The sequence below is a fragment of the Chlamydotis macqueenii genome, chromosome Z (assembly GCF_036417535.1).
Source record: "Chlamydotis macqueenii isolate bChlMac1 chromosome Z, bChlMac1.mat, whole genome shotgun sequence".
NCBI classification, from domain to species: domain Eukaryota; kingdom Metazoa; phylum Chordata; class Aves; order Otidiformes; family Otididae; genus Chlamydotis; species Chlamydotis macqueenii.
Genome location: NC_141593.1, coordinates 67,890,769 through 67,914,473, shown reverse-complemented (window position 1 = coordinate 67,914,473; position 23,705 = coordinate 67,890,769).

The following is a 23,705-nucleotide window of genomic DNA, read 5'->3' as shown; positions in this document are numbered from 1 at the left end:
TAGGTGGCAGTTGCTGCCCAGGTACATCAGTCAGCCCTTCTCCAAGGAGGCACTCGACAAATCAAGAAGCTGGACCTTTTGAACTCTTAACAGCAGTTAAATTTCAGTTGTGGGGCAGATTAATCCAGGAGCACTTCTGGCAGCAGGTGGCTTTTTCTTCTAAAAGGTGAAGTGCAATGCTTTAGATCAAAGGCAACAGGATGCAAACATTGCTTGTGCAATTCCACTAGAGGAACTCACCAAGCATGTGGCTTCTGTTTAAAAGTTTAATTAGTGCCTTGTTTTGTTGACATGATCTCCCTATATCCTTGAGAAATCTGATCTGTGAATTGAATGTTTCTTTGCAAGCTAATGAAATTAAAGCTGCTGTGAGCAAAGAGAATAAAAACCAGAGCTTGGAATAGAAGGATTCATTTGCTCTCTTCTTTAGAGTCTTTCCCATGCCACTTGGTTTCATCTCAGATTTTTTTTTAACTTTTGCTCCTCTGTTCAGATTTTCCAGCTTCATTGTGCAGTTGTAGAATTCAGGTCTGCTATGTGAAAACATGGTGTAAAGTACTTAGGGGAAAAAAAAATTGCTCCACTTATTTTTACTTATCTCAAATCACTCAAAAGGTTTTAGAAGACTTCTTAAAATACCAGCGATCCTCCCACAGTCATTAAAATTCTTCTGTTGCTGGCTGCCTCTGGTCCAAGTAAATCCTCTTGAAGTTCAAATGTAATGCATGTTTGTCTCAGCAATTGTAGTGGTGGGGAGTTGTGTATTAAAAGGAACATGGCTGATGAAATCATTTGCAGGTGAAAGAAAATGTGTTTTTCCCCCTCCATTTTTTCAGTGGCAGCACAAGTCTGAAAATTAATTGAAAATGTTGCCTTTCAGTGAAGGATTATTAGGTAAAATAACTGCCTGTTGCTATCACATTTAGAGAAGCTGAGTGATCCATTTGTCCATAGAGCTGTTAATCGCAGCATTTACATAACAAGTTGAAAATATATTTTGTGTTTGACATGCATTGCATTTCTTGTCAACCTCTAATTTCCTCTGTGTTCTCTGAAATCTCTTGGTAGCTTCGTGCTGGCTGCTAACAGGGATGCTGGAAGCTGAGCAGATAGCTGACACAAGGAGAAAGAGCAGACCAATTAAGAGCTTCTTCAGTGATTCCTAAAACAAAACACACCTGTCTGACCACAGTGTACCAGTAACAGCGTTTTTTAAACAGTTTCCCCAAGACCCACTGTTGTTTTTTTAACCCTGTCTTTCCCAACTAGTCACAGCTGTGAGACTGCTTAAACAAGCTCACAGCAAAGGCTTGGCGTAGGTCACTTGGTGAAAAAGAAAGGTCAGGCATGCTGTGTTCATGCCTGAGTAACTTGGGTGTCAAAGAGGAATGGACATGTTTTTCTGTCCAGTGTCTTAGTTCTGCTTCCCCTTCAAAGTAACTTTTCAGCATCAGCACAAATTTCTCCCAGTGTGGCATTGCACTGAGATGAAATTTTTCAGTTCACTCCAAGCTGTATGTCTTTTGGACTGCACCTCTGTGGTGGTCACTGGAGGTTGACCATGGCCAGTCTGGGTCCCAGGAACAATGTGTCATGGGACTCAAGTGGGCTCTGCTTCTGAAGCAGGTTTTGTAGCTTCTTCTGACCTCTGCGTTGCCCAAGAAGTACACTACCAGATACCAGGCTTAAGTACTGTAAGGCCAGCTGGGGTTCCCCTCTGCAATGTGGCCACCACCAGCTCTGTCTGTTCTTACTGCAGTAGGTGTCCATTGACTGAAACGACACTGCTTTTTCCACGAAGGAAATAAAAGCCTACCCAGCAGATTCTTCTCCCCAGGTGAGATTAAAGGGGTCACCACCACATGGAGAGGTTTTGATGCAAACACCCATGGTCTGTCTTTCAATCACTGTGAATCAAGGTGATGCAATGCAAAGCTGGCAGTCATTTCTCTAGGGCATCATCCCCATCCCGCATCAAGGCATGACCCCGTCCCCGGTGCACCTGTCGTTCCTTTGGGTCCCTTCTGACCATGAGATGCGATGGAGCTGGCAGAGGTCAGCCTTAGCGGACTGGCGCTTTTTCACCTGCTGCAGAAGTAGTATAACCCAAATACAGGGTTTTCCTTTCTGGTCCTCTTAAAGGCTTTCCTGTTGAGCATTTTGCAATTGCAAGTCTACCTGTCGTGTCCTTTCCAATCAGTTCTTGCCATTAACAATCAGTCTGTGCTATATGCTGATGTCTGTATGGAGGGGGTTTGCAACTGCAGTCTCATTTGTTCAGTTCAGTTGCCCAGGCTTTACTGTTTGATTCAAAAGGTCACTTCCAATAGAAAGTTTAAAGAGTGTTAAATCTCACACCCGTCCAGCCATGCCTCCTCAAGAAAAAGCGCCCTTTTCTCTCCTCCCATTTTCTTCTCTAAGAGGATTTTCCAAGAAGTTATTCACCCACCGGAATCACGGTGGGTGAATATCACTGAGAAAAAAAAAAAGAGGTTGATATAAAAAGAAAAACAAACAAACAAACAAACAAGGATATTAAAGTATGCTGCTGCCTTCTGTGGTATATGGAAATCTAACCCACTGATAAGCTGCCAGGTTTTTAACAAAAGCCTCCATTAAATGTTCCCATTTGCCTGTGATAAAATTCTGATAACCAGAAGTGTATGTGGGAGACTCAGGAATCTGTTCATTTGTTTTCCTGTTTAAATAAAACCATGTTTATAACTCACAAGTATGGAGACAGCCAATGAGGTTTGGCAAACAATTTTGCTATTAAGTGCACTTACTGTAAATGTTTAGAGGTTGTATCTAGTACAATAAAGTATTTAGCATGTGTAATATAGTGTGCAGGAAATACCCTTCATCGGGAGAGCTGGATTTTGGGATGTGGAGGGGAATTACTCAAAAAGCATGTCTCTGTGAGGCCACAGGCTGGTCTGTTCCAGCACAGGCTGAAAAACAGGGACAATGAAAGGGCGAGTTATTTAAGTAAATCACTTAATAATCAGTTCTGTTCCTGGTTCATACCTGCCCACCTTCCTTCCTTTGAAGTCCACATTTGCACCTTTTAACCTCAGGCCTCCTCTTGTTGCTACATAGAAAAGTTTTCCTGCACAGAGAAAACAAATCTGCTGCTTCTTTTGCCTCTCTGTCTTCTTTCCTGTCTCCCTTTCCCTTCTCCTTTTTCCCTTTTCCCTTCCCCTTTTCTTTTTAGCTGCGCATGGTCATGTTTGTGCTAGAATGTGTCCCCAGTTTTGATTTAACCATAGAAGAAGGTCATACATTGACTACACCAAAGCGAGTTGGCGTATGTGTAGAAATGAATGCATCCACATACAGATTTGCAAAGCCATAGAAAGCAGGAAGAACTGGGAAAAAAAAAAAAAGTATTATTTCAATGCTGTTTACGCATAGCTGGTTTAAGACTCTATTTTTATGCTAATTCCTATTTCCCTTTTTGAAGAAAAGAGGTCTTGGGTAAAGGGTTGATGAACCCCCTGCCTTTTGTTAGACAGGCTAATCACTCATTTACTGAGAGAAACCTAGTGTCTGCTTCAGCAAAATAACAAAAAATAAAGCTGGCGCTCCTAAGGTAAAAATGCAGTACTAATCCCTTGGGGCATTAAGTACAAAAATATAAAAAGGGAAGAGTTTGATTTTTTCCTCTCTGCAAACCCTGGTATTTCATGACTAATGCCCTGATGCGGGGCTCTCCATGACATGGCACGTGTAATGTAAAGCAGCCTCATGGAGCTTGATTGCTGGACATAACGAGCAGAAAGCCAAAATACACAATTGCTAAATAAATCACGCCTCATGAAAACTCATTGCAATGCCTCTGGGATTTTTTGTTTTAAGCCCTGGATCACCATTTGCTGGCAAAGTCAGAGTGTTTATATGGCGATCTGTTAACATTAAACACACAACACGTGCAGCGACGCAGGAGGCAGCCTCAGTGCAGCGACACCAGTAGGCAGCAGGCAGAGCAGGAGCTCAGAGAGCCAGCACATTTGGGATGACGAGGCCCAGAGCCTGCCATGGACTCCCCAGCATCACATGGGCCTTCCACTCCCCATCCTGCTTTGTGCCTTTTGGGGTCTGTCCCTTCAAGGCCAGGTGTGGCTGGGAGGACAGGACCGCTGTGGATCAGCTGGTTCCAGCAGGAGCTGATGTGAATCAGCCTCTTCCACTTTTGTCTGAAGCTTTCATCTTCCTAACTGCTTAGCCTTTACGTGCTGATGGATCTACTGCTGCCTCCTCTAGTCATTGCATGCTCCACCTCTTGCTGGACTTTCTTGTTGCCCCTCCAAAGAGCCCTTCCAGTTTCACCTTTGTGTTGCTTTTCTTTGCACCTCCTCCAGGTAGCCTAAATGGTCTCTGAATCAAGCCGCAAGGTGAACACTGGGCACTTTCTACCACAGATACGATTTCCGTGTAGTTCCCTGGGGCATGAAGTGGGAGATAAATACAATATAGAGAACAGAGAAGTGAAAAACTGCAGAGAGAGGGACAACATGAGTCTACCTTCTGTGCAGGATTTTGTTTATGATCCCTTCCAAGACTTTCTGGCAAGTCCAGGAAAGGCTTTTGCATTGTGGGTTGGCTTTTTTTTTTTTTTCCTCTTGGAAAGAATAATCCCCTTTCCATGGCATTACTTTTTTTTTTTTTTTTTTTGTCTGATGGAAGACTTTGTTGTTTTAGGTGTGTTTCATTTATTAAGAGCTCAAAAGGCCAACTGAAACGAGAAGCCTTCCTATTTCCCACCCACACTTAACACAAAATTAAACAGTTTTTATATAAATGGTGTTTTACCACTAAAAGATTGAAGGATTCTTCAAGGACTGACATAGGTCATTTTTTTTTCACTTTTCTGTTTTTCCAAGGTTTATGATATCTGGATATTTTAATGCTTATTCTGCCACAGATTCTGAAGTTTGTACATTCTTCTTGTCCTCAAGTGTCTCTTTGCAATCCTGCTTTTTCAAAATATGTAAACACTCCTTAGTTCAAGGGAGTTACTCAGCTATGTGCTTGGTTTGAGCTAGTCCAGCTGCCATTGCCTTCCAGACCCCTCTTCTGTTTGCTCACAGTGAGGTCTGATTTTGAGCCACAACTAGAGGGTAGCAAGTGACAATTATTTTGTTTAGAAATTCTCGTGTCAGGGGAGATGCCAGTATCATACATATGCCCTATGCAACATGCTGCGTGCAAGCTGGCTGCCCCCATGGCATTTCTTGAAGAGGCACATCAGGAAAACAGGCTTTCCTAAGCCGGACTGGGTTAAGGGTTTGAAAAAGATGACCTTTCTTTTATTTTTGAAACAGCATTCCTACATCTTTACATGAGCATGCTTAGAGGTGAGCTGTTGTTTAGTGTTCAGATCATCTGTTCAGAGATACGCACACTCCTGTCCATGGCCCTGCTCTCCCAGCAGCGCCAGTGGGAACAGCGGTGGGACAAGGAGTGCTCGACCTGGGACAGGCACGGGGCAGAAGGAGGAGAGGGTCTGTCAGAGGGCTCAGGAACAGTCCAGATCTGGCCAGCACAGGCTTGCACTGACCCACTGGTGTCAGTGATGCTCTGTGGGCTCCTGGACCCCAAGCTTGGCAGTGCCAACCGCTCATTTTGGAGGTGGCCAACATATTGGGGAGGAGGAGGAGGAGGAAGAAGAAGATGAGGAGAATGAGGAGGAGGCGGAAGGTTCCCAGCCCATGCGTGAGGAAGTGAAGGGTGAAATCATGCTCCTGTGGGCATCTGCAGAAGTCTGGTTCTCGGCATTACTTTTACTCGTGGCTCTTTTCCCCTTCCCATGTCACTTATTTTACCACATATGTCCAGGTGGGGAGATCCCTTTGGGGGTATAAAGTACCCAGCACATAGGGGGCCAACAGCAAACTGAGATTTTTGGGGTTGCTGGCCAAAGGGTCATGTGCTTACAAGAAGGGATGGTGATGATGTCAGTCTGGGAAACAGCAACTTGGCATCCCTGTGCCCTTTTCCCTCCTGGACCAGGAAAGAGAGATGACTTCCACCTTTTGGGGTAGGAAAGGCTGTTCTGAGACCCCAGGTGCAGGAGCTCAGGGCAGGGAGGGCAGTGCAGGTGGGCTGGCAGCTATTCAGCTCACACCTCCAAGGGAAAGCAGCCTTGTGCTGGGGAAGGGGCGGCCAGGCTGGGGCATCTGGGCATGACCACATCAAGCTCATGCAGACCCATGACAGCAGGGCAGCGCACTGGAAATGACAAGTGTCGGCGGTTCAGAAGCACCAGTCTTACTTGCTGATTATCATTCCTCAAAAACATAGCTCGGGAGTAAAGGAAAAAAAAAAAAAAGGAAAAAAAAAACCTGTATATTTTCTATTAAAAAATGGTTTCACATGGTTAAAAGCACAAGCCGTCCATGTCTGATCTACCAGAGCAAGCGCACAGGAAATTGAAGCGGGAACTGGGGCCCTTGACTGTCAGACCGCTTTTCTCGTCAGCTGGATGCATGCTTATTGTCTGTGCTGTGATGTCTATTTTGGTCCGGGAACATCAGGCATGTTTAACGACTTATTCTAAGTGCATGAATAAAACACAATTGCGACACAGGCAACAATTTGGCTTAGACAAACTCAATGAAAACTTGCAGGATTAGAAGACTCTCACTTAAAAGAGTGTATTTTTTTTTATTTTTATTTTATTTTTCAGTGCAGAAAACTGGCAGACACTGGGCAGTGTTACTTTAACTTTTTTTCTAAGACACACCGGGCAGTATTGCTTTTTTTTTTTCCTAAAAACCCTCCTCATTTTCTGTCCTGCCACAGCTGCAGCGGTGGAGAGGGAGGCAGGGATTAAAGGGGCTGTGGAGGGGAGGGGGGACCTTCATGTCTCTCTGCAGGGAGGAATCAGCCCATGGCAGGGGAGCCTGGCCAGGAGCAGCAGCTGCAGGTGAGACACATGGCCATGTTGGAAGAGGGACGTGGCAAAAAATGTTTGCAGGTAGTGATATGAAATGGAGCCAGACTGCTCTATATAGCAGGGATATAGCACAGCACCACTAGATAGGGATGGAAAGAATGATATGGTTATAATGAACCCATAATGTGGATTATAACGATTGCAGACCTGGCCCAGAGAGCAAGGATATAAATTTTGTCTGGGCTGAGGCTTTAAGGGTTGTGTCAGATGTTAACTGCAGTGATCCACAGTGAACTGGGGATGGGCTCCTCAGCACTGGCTTTAACTGATGCTCCGTGGCGGTAACTCAGCCAAGGAGGACGTGTCAAAGAACATATATGGCTTTGTCGATCTACAGGGGTCCTCCAGGAGCAGGGAAAAACTGACAGCCTGATGGTCCCTCTGCCTCTCCAGTGGCTCTGGCCAGTGGGCATTTCTTCTGGCTTGGATTGCCTGGCAGGAGGTTGAGCTGTGGCAGCAGAATCTGCCCTGCAGCAGATACTGCTAGCAGGATGCATACATCCCCGCCATTGCCTCAGGGTTTGGGATTTTTTTCCTCTTCAGTATTTGAATAGCATTTTGGAAGTTTTCTGCAGCACAGCTGTAGCCAAGCCAGACATTTTATTAGTGAGCAGACAGCAGGCAGTGGTGTAAGAAAAAACATGTAAGTCATCTATGCAAAATTAAAGTTCCTGCTTTTTCTACCCATTTTCCTGTGCACAGTGGTATAAAAGAAAGCCTTTGTGGCACAGACATTTATTTTTTTTTGTTAGTGCTGTGTTCCTTTACTTACAAGCCTAGCATTTCCCAAAAGCATTTGCATAGCTGAAGAAGCATAAAATTTTGGTAGAATACTTTGGCTGAAAATCAAAAGGACTTTCCTTCCCTAGTGCCCTAAGTCACTCACGTATGTGGCTGCATTCATTTTGCTGACTACAACGGAGGAGACACAACTCCACTTGCATCAATATATCTGTACTAGTCTACCATTGCTTGTGCCAGTCCAGGTTATTGTGGTTCAGGAACCAAAAGAAACTGCATTAGTAAAAGGCACCTTTGTTCCAGTGTCTTGTATTACTGCGTGAAGGTGCAACCACTGAAGGAAAAACATCATATCCAGTCCAACGTGCACCAGTGAAATTTTTCTGGTGTAGGCTATGGACTCCTAAGTAGCTCAGACACTTTTGAAAATATTACTCTTCATCCAAATAAAGTAAAAGAGCAGCCAATATTCAGAGTAAGTGGCTTTGCTAGTAATGTTGCTCAAAGCAACCTCCCACATGCTTCCACCTTCGGTGAGTAACTCCAAAACTGAACAGTCTGGAGGTGATCCAGACAAAACAGTGTGTTTTCTATTAAGAGTGGAAAAAAATTATACAGTGTATAAATTTACTATGAAGCCATGTTTTTTTGCTATGAACTAACAGTGACATACGTGTGATTTTAATAAGGAAAGCCATGATTTCATAAGTTAACACTGTGTACAAGTCCAGCAGACAATGAAAAACAAAGCAGATATATAGAATAATTCATCAAGGAATTGTTCATCAATAAAGCTGCATGAGGCTTTGTGCTCACACTACCAGACTGGGTGGGATTCCACCTCCTCCTTTTTCCCTAACCATTCCCAGCCCATTTGCAGTAGGATTTGCCCCTGCAGCTGGCAGCGGAGCGCTGTGCTGAAAGGGGCTGTGGCTGTGGTCCCAGTGGGTACCCCTCTGCTGGGGCTCAGTGCCGTTGCACGAGGCCATAGCATGATACAATGCAGCGGTCCAGTCACTGTAGCATCCCACGCCTTCCCTTCGGGTCCTGCCTCTAACCCAGAGACTCAAGGCACAGTCAACAAGTGCAAGGAATAATCAAAAGAAAGAGGAAATACAGCCAAATGAGTAAAATACTGTGCCAAGACTCCAGAGATAGACATGATGCCTGGCTTTGCCACAGGCTGTATATGACTAGGCAATTACCCCTCAGTATCTAGTTTTCCATTTCAGTAAAGGGCAATAGGTTTATTCTCTCTGCTCCCTTTCCACCATGAATTCTACAGTACGGGGAATGCCTCTTTGTAATGTGTTTTTGCAGAACCTGGAGCAATAAATTAACATCTCCATAGGAGAGCATTTCCACTAGGAAATGAGGCCATTTCTGGTGCAGGACTCAAGAGTCCCTCAGTTGACCAACTCAGTCATCCAGCTGACTCACTGTCAACTCAGGCGTGAGCTGGTTAGTAATGTACTTACCTCATTCTTGGAGAAAAGTTTGGACAGGAAAGCAGAAAGAGAGAATTACATCAGAGTGAAGTTGGACACAAAAAAAAAACTAGTAATGAAGGAAGAAAGCAGAATATATGTTCAGAAATGATAAACTAAGAGGAGAAATGAAGAAAAAAAAGGTAAATGTAATGGATTAAATGTAAGGTTGAAAAACTTATTGCGGTTAAGCTTTGCTGGAGCACAGCCAGGAACTAGTGGGACTGCAAGGCTTGATTTTCTGCAGGACTGGAGACGAGGAAGCCATCAAAGGACCTGCTGAAAAGTAGGATGCTGAAGTAGTGTCCAGCAGGAAATGGCTGTATTTCCTGAAAGCCTGGAAGGCTTGAGTTAGTCAGCAGGTTTATCATTTAAGCAAATCCAGACCCTTACAGCTACTGAGGAGGGTTATGGAAAAATCAGTGGGACCATGTGGACTTGTCGAGTGTTGTTAAAGGTGAGCCTGTGGTGCTTGGGAGGAGAGGGGAGGGAATGGGCTCTGCCTGAAAAGCAAGGAGCAGAGCCATTGAGCTCCAAAATACAGCTACAGCACAGAGCAGCATTTGTTAGGGCAGGCTGACTTCACAACAAGAGGTCCATTATGGAGGATCTTGGCTGGAACCTACAGCATCAAACTCACTAGCGGGTGAGATGGTTGTTGGATGGGAGCACAAATCCACAACACTCTATGAAAAAACATGACCTGGCTTTTCCCTGGCCATTTTCCCTGGTTTTCTCTCCTGAGTCTATGGTCCTTTCATGCATAGTAATTCCCTAGGGGCAACTAAGAGATTTCATTCATAAATACTGAGGTGAAATGTCTAACCCAGGGAGGGGAAAGGCTCTGGTGACCATGTTCAACTGACCCTCTGCAGGCCAGCTGCCTGCTTCCTGGGATTGGTTTCTACCGGACTTTGCGCAGGATGGAGCCCAAGCCGTCCAGCTGCCTGCCCCTCTGATTCCTGTTGTGTTGAGTTTAGTTGGGTTTATTTCTTTCCTCCCATTTGTGACAGCTGGAATTGTGCTCCTGGTTTCCCTCACCAGAGCCAAGGCCATGGCCATAGCCATGTTTTGCTGAAAGAGTCAGCCTGACACACTCTTGCTGAATTTTGTGGTAACAACTGAGTTCAGCCAAGCTGAAGGATGGTAGTACAGTAGCTTGAAATCAGCCTCAAGGCAGAGTGCTCATGTCTGTGTGTAGAAACAGAGCAAAAGGCAGCATTGATTTTCCCCTGCAAGTGCAAACATAACTGAATGGGAATATGACATCTGAGAGTAGAATGTTGGTGCCACTGGAAGGGATTTGCCTCTAGAGTAACTGAAGTTACAGAGTACTAATGGTCTCAGGACACATGCTAGCCTTCTCATGCAAGTTGTTTTGAAAAATCCTTGAGTTCAGGGGTCTGCTGCCTCCTCCCAGGCTGCTAAAGGTGATGGAAAGGAAGTCCTACTGACTTCAGAGAGGTTTGGGTGGGAACATCCCTGCCATGGAGGGAAGCGTGAGTCTCACTGACAGTGCCAGGGACTGAAGCCAGCACAGAGCTTCACACACTGCCCAGCAGCATACCACAGGGTTGCATGTTCAGGATGCTCAGGATGCCAATACCTGCTCAGTCCTTGGACATCTCCTTGGGGGCAGAAAAGAAGGTGCCACACCGGGGGTTTAGCTGGAGTGCACAATGCCAACCATTTGTGTCCATTTCATAAACGCATTTGTCTGTTAGAGCAAACAAATTCTCTTCAGACAGGCTGGTGGCCATTCTTAGGAAGGAAACGCATTCCTCTTTCATGAAGTCTCCATCAGGTTTGCGGCGGTGTTCAATACACTGGTGGGAACTACTTCTGCAATAAGATCATTAACTCGTTTACATAGATATGCAGGTGTCATACCCCAGAAAAATCAGTTGTTGCAGGTTAACAGTTTTAAGTTCTCAATAAAATAGATCCTTTAAGTTATTTTCAGAACCACAGGAGAGGAAATATAGAAAGTGGTGTTACTGTCATCCATACAATCATGATCTGGTCTCATTTCTCTCTAAATGCCAGATGATCCTATTGCAATCAGACGTATGTCTGTGAAACCAGGATCAAAACCGGGGCACTGCTTCTACTCTTTTTTTCCAATGGGGCTAAACCTGCCTTTGACAACATGTAATCCCTGAAAACTCACAAAAATAGAAACAAAGGCTAAAGGCCATATTAATATTCAGGTCAGGGGCAAATCTTCCCTTGGCAAGGACTGGAATGAAGTCTCTGAGCTGTCTCCATGACAGCAAGTGCTCAGGGCGTGGAAAGCTACAAGTGTGACTGTGGGACACTGGTATTTGGGTGAAGACTGGCTTTGAACCTGGATCTTTTACTGTCCTTATCATTATTCTCATAATACTTCTGCTTTTGCTTTTTTTAAGGTTAAAATGAAGTTGGTACCTTGAAATCATACTGAAGCAATGGCTGAGCTTTCCAAAGAAAAGCTTTCTACATTATTTTGTAACAACTTGTGTAGAATTAGTGCTAATGATGGGGTAAAATTAAATCTTATTCACAACCAGTGAGAATCTTAAACTGGCACTGCAAGTGGGTTTCAGAAGAACCAACTTCATCATCTTCTAAAAATCTGCCACTACAATTTGTGGGCCGTTCGTGTCATATATGTTTCGGAGACTTCAGAGTCAGAAGGAAGAAAATCTTCCAGTTGTTAGAATTATTGTCAAAGGTAAGTTTCAGAGTAAGCACAGCAATATGCTTTTTTTGCAGCTCCTTTTAAACATTGTGGACATTTGAAAACTCATGTTCCTGGAAGCTAACTGCTGAAAAGCATTTACCTTTCAAATTTTCAGAGGTGTTTCAGTATCTATTGTTCTTCTCGGAATCAAAAAATAAAAGGACCTGACGATAAAACTAATTACCATTTGGTTCAATAGTCACTGGTTTTACCTGCTACCTAGCTGGGTATCCAGCTACAATAAATTTTATAGTGGTAGACAAAGTGATTTTCTGTAGGATATTTCTTTTTCAGCAAATAAGCTGAGATCCAAAAGAAAAGTAAAAAGGAGGACAACCAGAAATACAGGTGCAGTGTTTGGCCCACAACTCCCTTCATCGCCTGTTCAAAAAAAGCCTCCAATTTGTCTCTGTGATGGGTTGTTCTCAGGAGGGGATTGCAAAGTTTGCACATCTGCTGAGGGGCAACTTGCTCCCTCGTGCAAAAATCCTCACTGTGTTGTGATGTTTATAATAAACAGAGGTCATGGGATGGTGCAAAGAGTGGAAAGCTTTGGGAATGTATAGGAGACAGGCTGAAGAATGCTTTTGGCATATGCTTTATTGGCCAAACGGGATGATAAATAGCTAGGGAATGCTCACAGCTTCAGGCATGAAGATGGGGCCATCCTTTAGAAAATACCTAGCATTTTTGACCTCCCATTTCTGGGAGTTGCAAGGCAGGGCCCAATATATCACCAGCCCTTATGAATCCCAGAAAGTGCCTCTCCCATCTCCAGCTGCAGCAGGAGGGTGGAGGAGCCAGAGCAGCTCCGTGACTGCTTGCCGTTAGCAAACTCTGAAGCAAGAAACAGCAAACTCCGACAGAGTGAAAAGAAATAATGTAGTTGAATGGAGATGGGCTGCTGGAGATCTTTCCAGAAATGATCCATGACACATTAGCACAACGGCATTAGGAGCCTGAATGAGCATTATTAGCTGGTGTGGGAAGACTAGGAATGAGCTGAACAGTGAACCAGGGATGGTATGACGACATTCACAGTGTGGAGAGATGTTAACAGAAGGAAGGGAGAAATTGTTGGAAAAAGGAAGTGTGGGGGGTGAAAGAGGAACTGGAAACTGAAAGCAGAGCCTGCATAGACAGAAAGCTTTCTGTCTGTCTGATCCAGGGAGTGGTGTCACTGCAAAGTGGTTTGAGAACTATTGCCTTGGATATTCCAACCCAGTGCACACACTGTTTGCACCCAGGTAAATGTCTCTCTCATGCAGTTGTTTAAAACAACTTTCTCATGATTCCAGAGGTGTCTTTTTCCTAAAATTCACGGTAGCTTCAGAAAGAGAAGAGTTAGCCCGACGCGGGACAGTTCTCAGACTCCCATCCTCCATGATCTGATTAGCTATAGCCAGTGAGATGCTATGGCTCTGTAGACTTCAGTGGTAGTCCCAAGACCCAGGATTTCACTAATGTAATCCCAAACAGCAGCAAAAATACTGTTGCTGGTCTATTTCCTTTTGATTTGCCAAAGAGGAGCTGAAGTCCCCTCAAAATCCTACTTAGAGCCAGTCTTTCAGTGGAAGGTGAGCAGATAAGTACAAGAAGCTTCAGCATGAGGGGATGTTCTGGTTTTGTTAGTGAGGGGGGGCCTAAGGTGGTAGCTTCTGTAGGAACCTGCTAGAAGTTGCTCCCCTTTGTTCAGAGGACTCGGCCGGGCCTAGGGCAGACCTGCTGCTGGCCAAGGCCGAGCCGATTGGTAGCAGAATGTCCCGTGATAGCGCCTCTGCGATAACATATTTAAGTAGGGGAAAACAGAAAAAAAAAAAAAAAAAGAGAGGGAGAGATGTGAAGCAGCTAAGCGGGGGGCAGAGAGGGGGAGGCGCGAGCCTTGTGGGCCTTGCAGGCCTCACCCTCTGGCCTCCCGCCGGGCAGCCGACTGGGCCCAACTCGGCCCCGCCTGGCTGCAAGAAGTGGAGAGGAGATGAGAAGTGAATAAGATGTAAAAAGGATCCTGAGAGGCGTCTGCCAGCCTGTTGTAAGGAACAGCTGCAGACGCCAAGGTCAGTTCAGAAGGAGGGGGAGGAGTAAAGTGGCTCCTGGCCAAGATTCTTCTGCAACTCGTGGTGAAGACTATGGTGGAGCGGGTTGTCCCCCTGCAGCCCCATGGAGGTCCACGGAGGGGCAGAGATCCACCTGCAGCCCGTGGAGGACCCCACGCCAGAGCAGGTGGAGGCCTGAAGGAGGCTGTGGCCCGTCGGAGGGCCCGCTGGGACAGCTGTTCTAGAGGGACTGCACCCTGTGGAAGAGATGACCCACGCCGGAGCAGTTTCACGAAGGACTGTGGCCCGTGGGAGGGACCCCACGCTGGAGCAGAGGAGGAATGCGAGGAGTTCTTCCCCCGATGATGACACAGCGGCGTAAAACAACGCGTGATGAACTGACCGCGATCCCCATTCCCTTCCCCCCCCCCTGCCGCTCGGGAGGGGAGGTGGTAGAGATAATGTTAAGCCCGGGAAGAGGGAGGGGTGGGGGGAGGTTATCTTGTTCCCTGTCTCATTCTCCTGCTAATTTTAGAAATTAATGAATAGTTTTCCCCAAGTCGAGTCTGTTTTGCCCGTAACGGTAACTTTAAGGATTTCTCACCGACCTTATAGAATCATAGAATCATAGAATGGTTAGGGTTGGAAGGGACCTTCAAAGGTCATCTAGTCCAACCCCCCTGCAAGGAGCAGGGACATCCCCAACTAGATCAGGTTGCTCAGAGCCTCATCCAGCCTGGCCTTGAACGTTTCCAGGGATGGGGCCTCCACCACCTTTCTGGGCAACCTGTTCCAGTGTTCTATAACTCGCATCGTAAAAAATTTTTTCCTAATTTCTAATCTAAATCTACCCCCCTCTATTTTAAAACCATTACCTCTCGTCCTATTGCAACAGGCCCTACTAAACAGCCTTTCCCCATCTTTCTTGTAGGCCCCCTTGAGGTATTGGAAGACCGCTATCAGGTCTCCCCGGAGCCTCCACTTCTCCAGGCTGAACAGCCCCAACTCTCTCAGCCTGTCCTCATAAGAGAGGTGCTCCAGCCCTTTTATCATCTTCGTGGCCCTCCTCTGGACCTTCTCCAACTGGTCCATGTCCTTCTTGTGTTGGGGGCTCCAGAACTGGACACAGTACTCCAGGTGGGGTCTCACCAGGGCAGAGTAGAGGGGGAGAATCACCTCCCTCGACCTGCTGGCCACGCTTCTCTTGATGCAGCCCAGGATGCGGTTGGCCTTCTGGGCCGCAAGGGCGCATTGCCTGCTCATGTTAAGCTTCTCATCCACCAGCACTCCCAAGTCCTTCTCCTCAGGGCTGCTCTCAATCCATTCCCCGCCCAGCCTCTATTTGTGCCTGGGATTGCCATGACCCAGGTGCAGGACCTTGCACTTGGCCTGGTTGAACTTCATGAGGTTGGCACGGGCCCACCTCTCCAGCCTGTCAAGGTCCCTCTGGATGGCATCCCTCCCTTCCAGCGTGTCGACGGCACCACACAACTTGGTGTCGTCGGTGAACTTGCTGAGGGTGCACTCTATCCCACTGTCCATGTCGCCGACAAAGATGTTGAACAGGGCTGGGCCCAGCACAGACCCCTGAGGGACGCCACTCGTGACCGGTCTCCACATGGACATTGAGCCGTTGACCACCACTCTCTGAGTGCGGCCATCCAGCCAACTCCTTATCCACCGAGTGGTCCGTCCATCAAACCCATGTCTCTCTAGTTTAGAGAGAAGGATGTCGTGCGGGACAGTGTCAAAAGCTTTGCACAAGTCCAGGTAGATGATGTCAGTTGCTCGTCCCTTGTCCACCGATGCCGTCACCCCGTCATAGAAGGCCACCAAATTGGTCAGGCACGATCTGCCCTTGGTGAAGCCATGTTGGCTGTCACCAACCACCTCCTTGCTCTCCATGTGCCTTAGCATGGTTTCCAGGAGAATCTGCTCCATGACCTTGCCAGGCACAGAGGTGAGGCTGACCGGCCTGTAGTTACCTGGGTCTTCCTTATTCCCCTTTTTAAAAATTGGGGTTATGTTCCCTCTCTTCCAGTCATCGGGGACCTCACCAGACTGCCACGACTTATGAAATACGATAGCCAGTGGCTTGGCAACTTCATCCGCTAGTTCCCTCAGGACCCGTGGATGGATCTCATCAGGACCCCCATGGACTTGTGCACCTTCAGGTTCCTCAGATGATCCCGAACCTGCTCTTCGAGTACAATGGGCGGTTCTTCATTCTCGCAGTCCCTGCTTGCACCTTCTACAGCTTGGGTGGTGGGACAGGAACTCTTGTCGGTGAAGACTGAGGCAAAAAAGTCATTGAGAACCTCAGCCTTCTCCATGTCCTGGGTAACCAGGACACCAGTTCCCTTCTGGAGGGGGCCTACATTTTCCCTGGACTTTCTTTTGTCCCCTATGTACCTATAAAAGCTCTTCCTGTTACATTTTATATCCCTGGCCAGATTCAGTTCTGCCAGGGCTTTGGCCTTCCTTACCTTATCCCTGGCCACTCGCGCAGCCTCTTTGTAGTCCTCCCAGGCTACCTGTCCCCACTTCCACCCTCTATAGGCTTCCTTTTTCACTTTCAGTTGGTCCAGGAGCTCCTTGCTCATCCACACCGGCCTCCTGGCCTTTTTGCCCGACTTGGTTTTCATCAGGATGCACCTCTGCTGAGCTTGGAGGAGGTGCTCCTTGAATATGGACCAACTTTCCTGGGCCCCTCTTCCCTCCAGGGCCGCCTCCCATGGCACTTGGCCCATCAGGTCCCTGAAGAGGCCGAAGTCCGCCTTCCTGAAGTCTAGGGCAGAGAGCTTGCCATGTAGTTTCCTTGCTGCCCCGTGGATCTTGAACTCCACCATGTCATGGTCGCTGCAGCCAAGGCTGTCCTTTAGTTTCACATCCCCCACCAGTCCCTCCCTGTTGGTGAGCACAAGGTCGAGCATGGCACCCCTCCTTGTCGGCTCCTCTATCACCTGCAGGAGGAAGTTGTCATCCACGCATTCCAGGAACCTCCTGGACTGCCTGTGCCCTGCCGTGTTGTCTCTCCAACAGATGTCAGGGTGGTTGAAGTCCCCCATGAGGACCAGGGCCTGTGACCGTGAGGCTGCTCCTATCTGCCTATAGAGCACTTCATCTGCTCTGTCCTCCTGGCCAGGCGGCCTGTAACAGACCCCTACCGTAACGTCCCCTGTCCGTCCCCGTCCTCTAATCTTGACCCATAAGCTCTCTGTCAGCTCCTCCTCCATCCCCAGGTGGAGCTCCACACACTCCAGCCGGTTGCTGACTTAGAGAGCGACACCCCCTCCTCGTCTCCCCTTCCTGTCTTTTCTAAAAAGCCTATACCCCTCCATGTTAACGCTCCAGTCATATGTGTCATCCCACCATGTCTCCGTGATGCCAATGAGGTCGTAGCCCTGCTCGTGTGCAAGCATCTCCAGCTCTTCCTGTTTATTCCCCATGCTGCGTGCATTGGTATAGAGACACTTCAGCTGGGCCCCCAACAAAGCCGACTTGCTGGCTGGAGCGACAGGGGTGTCTCAAACCTCGAGCCGTTTTTCTTATATCATCTCCTCCTATTCTCTCGGAGGGTGGGGGAAGTGAGAGAGAGACTGCGTAGTCTGGTCCCGATCGGGGCTGAACTACGACAGGGGACCAACCAGTGTCAAAGATTAATAACTCCACAGTTTGCCAAAAACCATAATTCGTCTTCCTGCTTCATGCACATGTCTCTTGTGCAATTCTACGTTGTATTCATCACTCCTATATCTTGGTGATCTTTAAGCAAATCCTATGCTGCCAGCTGTTTGTCAGTGCTGATCCTTTGGCAATGTATAAAGTTTTGACAGAGCTCCTTGAGCTCAAACAATGTTGAGACAAACATCCTGTTGGTAACCTCAACTGATATGATAACTCACCTTAAAGTGTTATTATGTTTCAGTGTGTAACACTGTTAATAAACCCCTACACCTAGCCAATCTGAAAAGTATTATGGGATCATGGCCATCTAAGGAACATAAAGGTGGACAAGTCCATGGGACCTGATGAGATGCATCATTGGGTCCTGAGGGAACTGGTAGATGAAATTGCCAAGCCACTGTACATCATATTTGAGAAGTCATGGCAGTCTGGTGAAGTTCCCACCTACTGGAAATGGGGAAACATAACTTTCATTTTTAAAAAGAGAAAAAAGGAAAACCCGGGAGACTACAGGCCAGTCAGTATCACCTTTGTGCCTGGCAAGGTTGTGGAGCAGATCCTCCTGGAAACTATACTAAGGCACATGGTAAATAAGGAGGTGATTGGTGACAGCCAACACGGCTTCACTAAGGGCAAATAGTGCCTAATAAATTTGGTGGCCTTCTATGACAGCCTTACAGCATTGGTGGACAAGGGAAGAGCAACAGACATAATCTGCCTAGACTTGTGCAAAGCATTTGGCGCTGTTGTCTCTAAACTGGAGAGACATGGATTTGACAGATTGACCACTTAGTGGATAAGGAATTTGCTAGATGGCTGCACTCAAAGAGTTGTAGTCAACAGCTTAATGTCTACCTGGAGACCGGTGATGAGTGGTGTTCCTCAGGGGTCATTATTGGGACCAGCGCTGTTTAACATCTTTCTCAGCAACATGGACAGTGGGATAGAGTGCACTCTCAGCAAGTTCGTCAGCATCACCAAGCTGTGCAGTGCGTCAACACACCCGAGGAACAGGATGCCATCCAGAGGGACCTTGGCAGGCTTGAGAAGTGGACCCATGAGAACCTCATGAAGCTTAACAAGGCCAAGTGCAAGCTCCTGCACATGAGTTGGGGCAATCCTAAGCATAAATACAGGCTGAGTGGAGAATGGACTGTGAGAAGCCCTGAGGAGAAGGACTTGGGGGTGTTGGTGGACAAGAAGCTCAACATGAGCCAGCAATGTGTGCTTGCAGCCCAGAAAGCCAACTGCAGCCTGGGCTGCATCAAAAGAAGTGTGGCCAGCAGGTTGAAGGAGGTGATTCTGCTCTCAGGAGACCCCACCTGGAGTACTGCGTCCAGCTCTGGAGTTCCCAACATAAGAAGGACACGGATCTGTTGGAGCGAGTCCAGAGGAGGGCCACATAGATGATCAGAGGGCTGGAACACCTCTACTATGAGGACAGGCTGAGAGAGTTGGGGCTGTTCAGCCTGGAGAAGAGAAGGCTCCAGGGAGTCCTGATAGCACCTTCCAGTACCTAAAGGGGGCCTACGAGAAAACTGGAGAGGGACTTTTGACAAGGGCCTGTAGTGACAGGACAAGGGGTAATGGCTTTAAACTGGAAGAGTAGGTTTAGACTGGACATAAGGAAGAAACTTTTTCACAGTGAGGGTGCTGGAACATTAGAACAGGTTGCCTGGAGAGGTGGTAGACGCCTTATTGCTGGTCAGGCTGGACGGGGCTCTGAGCAACCTCATCTCGTTGAAGATGTCCCTGCTTTTTTTCAGGCGGATTGGACTAGATGGACTAGATGGTCTTTAATGGTCTTTCCAACTAGAACTATTCTTTGATTCTATGATCATTGCCTAGAGGAGATCACCCAAGCAGCACATTATTTTGCAAAGGCTAAAGAAAAGAAAAAAAAAGCTGATAAAAGGAAGAAAAAAAGAGGCAGCCAATAGTGATTGTAGCATCAGTTTGAATTCTCATGAATAATTGGGAGTTTTGTCTCATTCACTGTATTTTTTAATGTTTTATGGCACAGCAATCCCTTTCAGAATGCCACTTCCAAGATTTAGCTCAAAAAAAAGAGCTTTTAGTGGCTAAAAGTCAGTTAAAACCAGCAGCACTTGGAGAGCTGGAAGCTCATACACCAGTGTGTATGAGTCACTGGAGGCAGCATGTGAGCCACTGTTCATGGGTCTCCTGATGCCCCTATGTATGGAAGCACTGGAGATGCGGTACAGTTGGTTGGATGCTGTGTCCTCAGGGGCTGATCCCTCTGCCCAAGGACGGGACCTTGGGAGCACAGTGGCCACTCTTGCCTTGCTCCAGCTCTGCTGTGACAGGGTCTGTGGCAAGGCCTTGCCAGGAGGCTGTGGCCATTACAGGTCTGCGTCATGCAGGAGGAACAAGAGGGCTTAAGGGTGTCAGGCCAAAGGTCCACCCCTTTCTGCAAGCCATAAACACACAGACTGACATGCAAAAGCATGGAAACCGCGTGTCAGCCGTGTTCCCCTAGAAGCAATGCCAGTTTCCACTACAGGAGAGGAAAACAGCAAAACCAGTACAAAGACTTCTTTTCTTCTTTTTCTTTTTTGAAAGTACCATTCATTGGCTACTATGGGATGGAAATAGCTTTTAACTCCTATGCTGACACAACCCAAACACCAGTGGTCAGGACATGCTTGTAATCCCAGCTGAAACCTGAGCTACCGGCAGACCAAAGAGAGGGAGAGGCAGGCAGGCATCTGTCCTGAAGCACCTCAGAGAGAAAAAGAAACATCAGTGCAGCAAGGAGAAAATGTCACTGTCTTCCACTGAGAAGTCCTTGCACCCCAGAGGGGCCCAGAGCACTTTACAAACCATGTGCCTGGATGCCAGCCCCCCAGGATGGTAATGACTGCAGACCTTGGGAGAATCTCATCATCCACAGCTGTTGACTCCCTGTGGTGAAATGGGAATCTGGAAATGCATTAACACTGCATGTCTTAGCTCTGTGTCCAGAACAGGCAGATTAATCAAGCAGTCTATCTTCTAAATTATCTTAAAGTGAGTCAAAACATGTGCTTCTGAGGAAACTGCAAAGCAGCACAAGCATGTGAGCTGTGCAGTAAAAAGCTGTCCCAGGATTTGGGGCTGCTCGCCTTAACAAGTCTCTTCCTGCAGCTGGAAAATCCATATTTCAGTAATGTGACGGCCAAGGGATTATTGGAAATTCTTGTGGGATGGATTCTTGCAAGAAGGGGTGTTATTAAGTGACCTTTTCTCCCATAAAAGTCTAGAGGTGATCTGGAAAAGTCTAACTGCCTGGAAAAAGCATAAGGCAGCTAAAAGGTATCTCAACCATTGCAGATGCAAAGTGTTCTCCTTAAAAGCAGAGAAGAATTCTCATTTTCCACCAGCTGGAGATGCTGATTGCTTCAGCTCTGTTGCCACATAACAGGGCCCTTCCCTCTCCACCTCACCTTCTCCTCATCTCTCTTTGACAATGCTCCTCATCTCCCAAGTGCTTCCTGACTCAGTGATGCTCTGCCAGTCAGTTCTGCTCCCTGTTTCCTACTTTGATTAATACTTTTCAGGGTTTCTTTCCTTTAGCAAATTTCTTCCATTTCTGGGTCACACCATCTGCAAGAGCAGGACCTGAAGATGAAACAATATCAAACATTCCTGTCTTTCAGAACTTCCACTTAAGGTACACCTCCGTCCATTTTGAGCTCGCCTCTCAGTGTAGCTCAGCTCTCAACTGTAGCTCTGGATGTCCCAAGCATAATTCCTTGGGAACATCCAGTCTCAGCATCTCTTTGTGTCAAAGTGCTGGGAGAAGGGCAAAAGCAGTTTGCACAATCTAGGAAGAAACACATCTGCAGATGGTTGACTTCTGATGGCAGCTCTCAAAAGTTAGCTGCACTTGTCTACATGAAAATGTGCTTATCTTGCTATCTTGCTCTCTCCTCCCTCTCCCTGCCCTCTTGTTTCCCCCATCTGTTGCATGTTGTCATAGATGTGGGGCAAAACACCCACTTTCCTGCATGCTTCTGTAGCACCTAGCACCATAAAGTCCTAACTATACAGAGAGCACCTGGGCACTACCAAAAATTTTACGGCAAATTTAGACATGTTGGGTTAGGGTCAAGGGATATATTTTGAGGATTTGCTCCAGCAGGAAGAAATAAAAGTTTGGAGTTTGGAGTTATATGGGTAATGATCATAGCAAGATTATATGTATTTTTTTTTTTTTCTCTAAATGAGCTCGCCCTACAGAAAGAAATATCTGGGAGGCTCAGGTCTGCTTATCCTTGCATGTTAAAGCAAGGGAAGAAATCTGCTGTCAGAGAAATGGCGTGCTAAACTCACAAGCTGCATACTTGGTGGTGTGGAGTGTCTCATATGAAGTTCTGTTTCAATCTGTCCCTAAGCCCTTTAAAATACTTTTGGACTAATACACAGTTACTCCTCCAAGGACACTGATTCGATTATAAAACTGTCTACTGGATCAGTTAATATATGAATCAGGCAAGATGTTTTCTGATGCTCTCTGAATTCCACAACTTGAAATAATCTTGCTGGAAAAAAAAACAAAGTCAGGACTCTAAGAGCAGTTAACATGAGTTTGAGAAGATATATGATGGAAGAGCATTTCCTGGCCATTCCCCCCACCCCCCGCCTTTTTTTCACAGTGATCTTTTCATTTTGTTCATGCACATCAGAATTTCTCCCTTTTCTATTTCATAATGTTTCCTCTTCTGTAGCTGTATGCCATTAACAAAGAAGCAGCAGCAGAAGGAAGAAGAAATAGCTGTGCAAATGGTAATATAAACATCTTCCCATTTGTTTGACACATTTGACCTGGTTGTCTGTGGCAGCTGGTGGTACTGGTTTTAGTGGGACTGAAGGAGCAGGTAAATGTGACCTGGGCGAGGAGTCCCGGCTTGTCCCTGTTGCAGGCATCAAGTCACTCCTGCTGTCCCAGGCAGAAGAAGGGTGTCTGTGTGCACGCAGGGACACTTCAAATAATACAGAAAGTTTGGGGTTTACTTTGTACAATTTGTTGAAGACTAGTCCCAGCCCACTTGCTATCAGCAGTCTGGTTAATGAATTGAAACTTTTTGAGCTGGCAACTGCTTTCCACAAAACTTTACTGGGAGGAATTTTTGGCTCACAGAGGCTCTTTAGTCAAAAATAAATTTTCTGAGTGAAGAACTAGTATGGGAATTTTATCACATTGCAGTAGTACAACCATTTGCAAAGATGAAAAATTGTTCCCAAAGTGACTCTAAAGAATGGAAAAAATCAGAATGATCCCATACCAAGTCACTCCTTACAGACACATGCCTTGAAATTAAAACTGTAGGAAATCATTAGCAGGTTCAGTAATAAATCCCATTACTTTTAATGAGAAACTGCTACAGGCTACAACCACAATTCCTATAAATCAGCACAGCCCTATCAAAATAACTTTTCAGTTTCCCAAACCTGAGGTGCTATCCTGGAGAAGATTATAGGAAAGACAGGTCATCTTACCCTATGCCATCCTAGGGGTGTAGGTCCGTTCTGCAGGACACTTTAAATATCTATCCAGACAGGAAGGGCACCATGCACTGCAGAACTGCTCCAGTCATAACTTGCATGAAAATTCTGCTAGAAAAGGTTTATTATAGGTTAATCCAAGATTTTAAATGTTTCATGCCTAATGTGTGTCACGGTGGATTTCAAGTAACTCTGAAATAATTGATGGCTAGAGGAAACTCATTGCCCTCTAGATTCCTTAAAAATTGATTGCTGTCACTAACGCAATCTATTAAGCGCCCAAGCACCCATTAATAACTTTTTGTAAGTTATTTGTATATAAGCTTCAATGAAAACAATAACCTACATTTCATTAATAAACCTTCTTCATCTGCGAAACTCCCCTGGTTTGTGGTGAGTGATTGCTGCCTCCACTTCCTTGGAGCTCGTGGCCCCATCCACCGATTTCAAAGGAGCTGTTCTCCAAGGAAAGTACAACTTACACCAGTCAAAGAAGGCAAAATTTATGTCACAACGCCTGCTATTCTAAAAGAGGATTTTTTTTTTCCATAAAGGAGAAAATTGGCCGC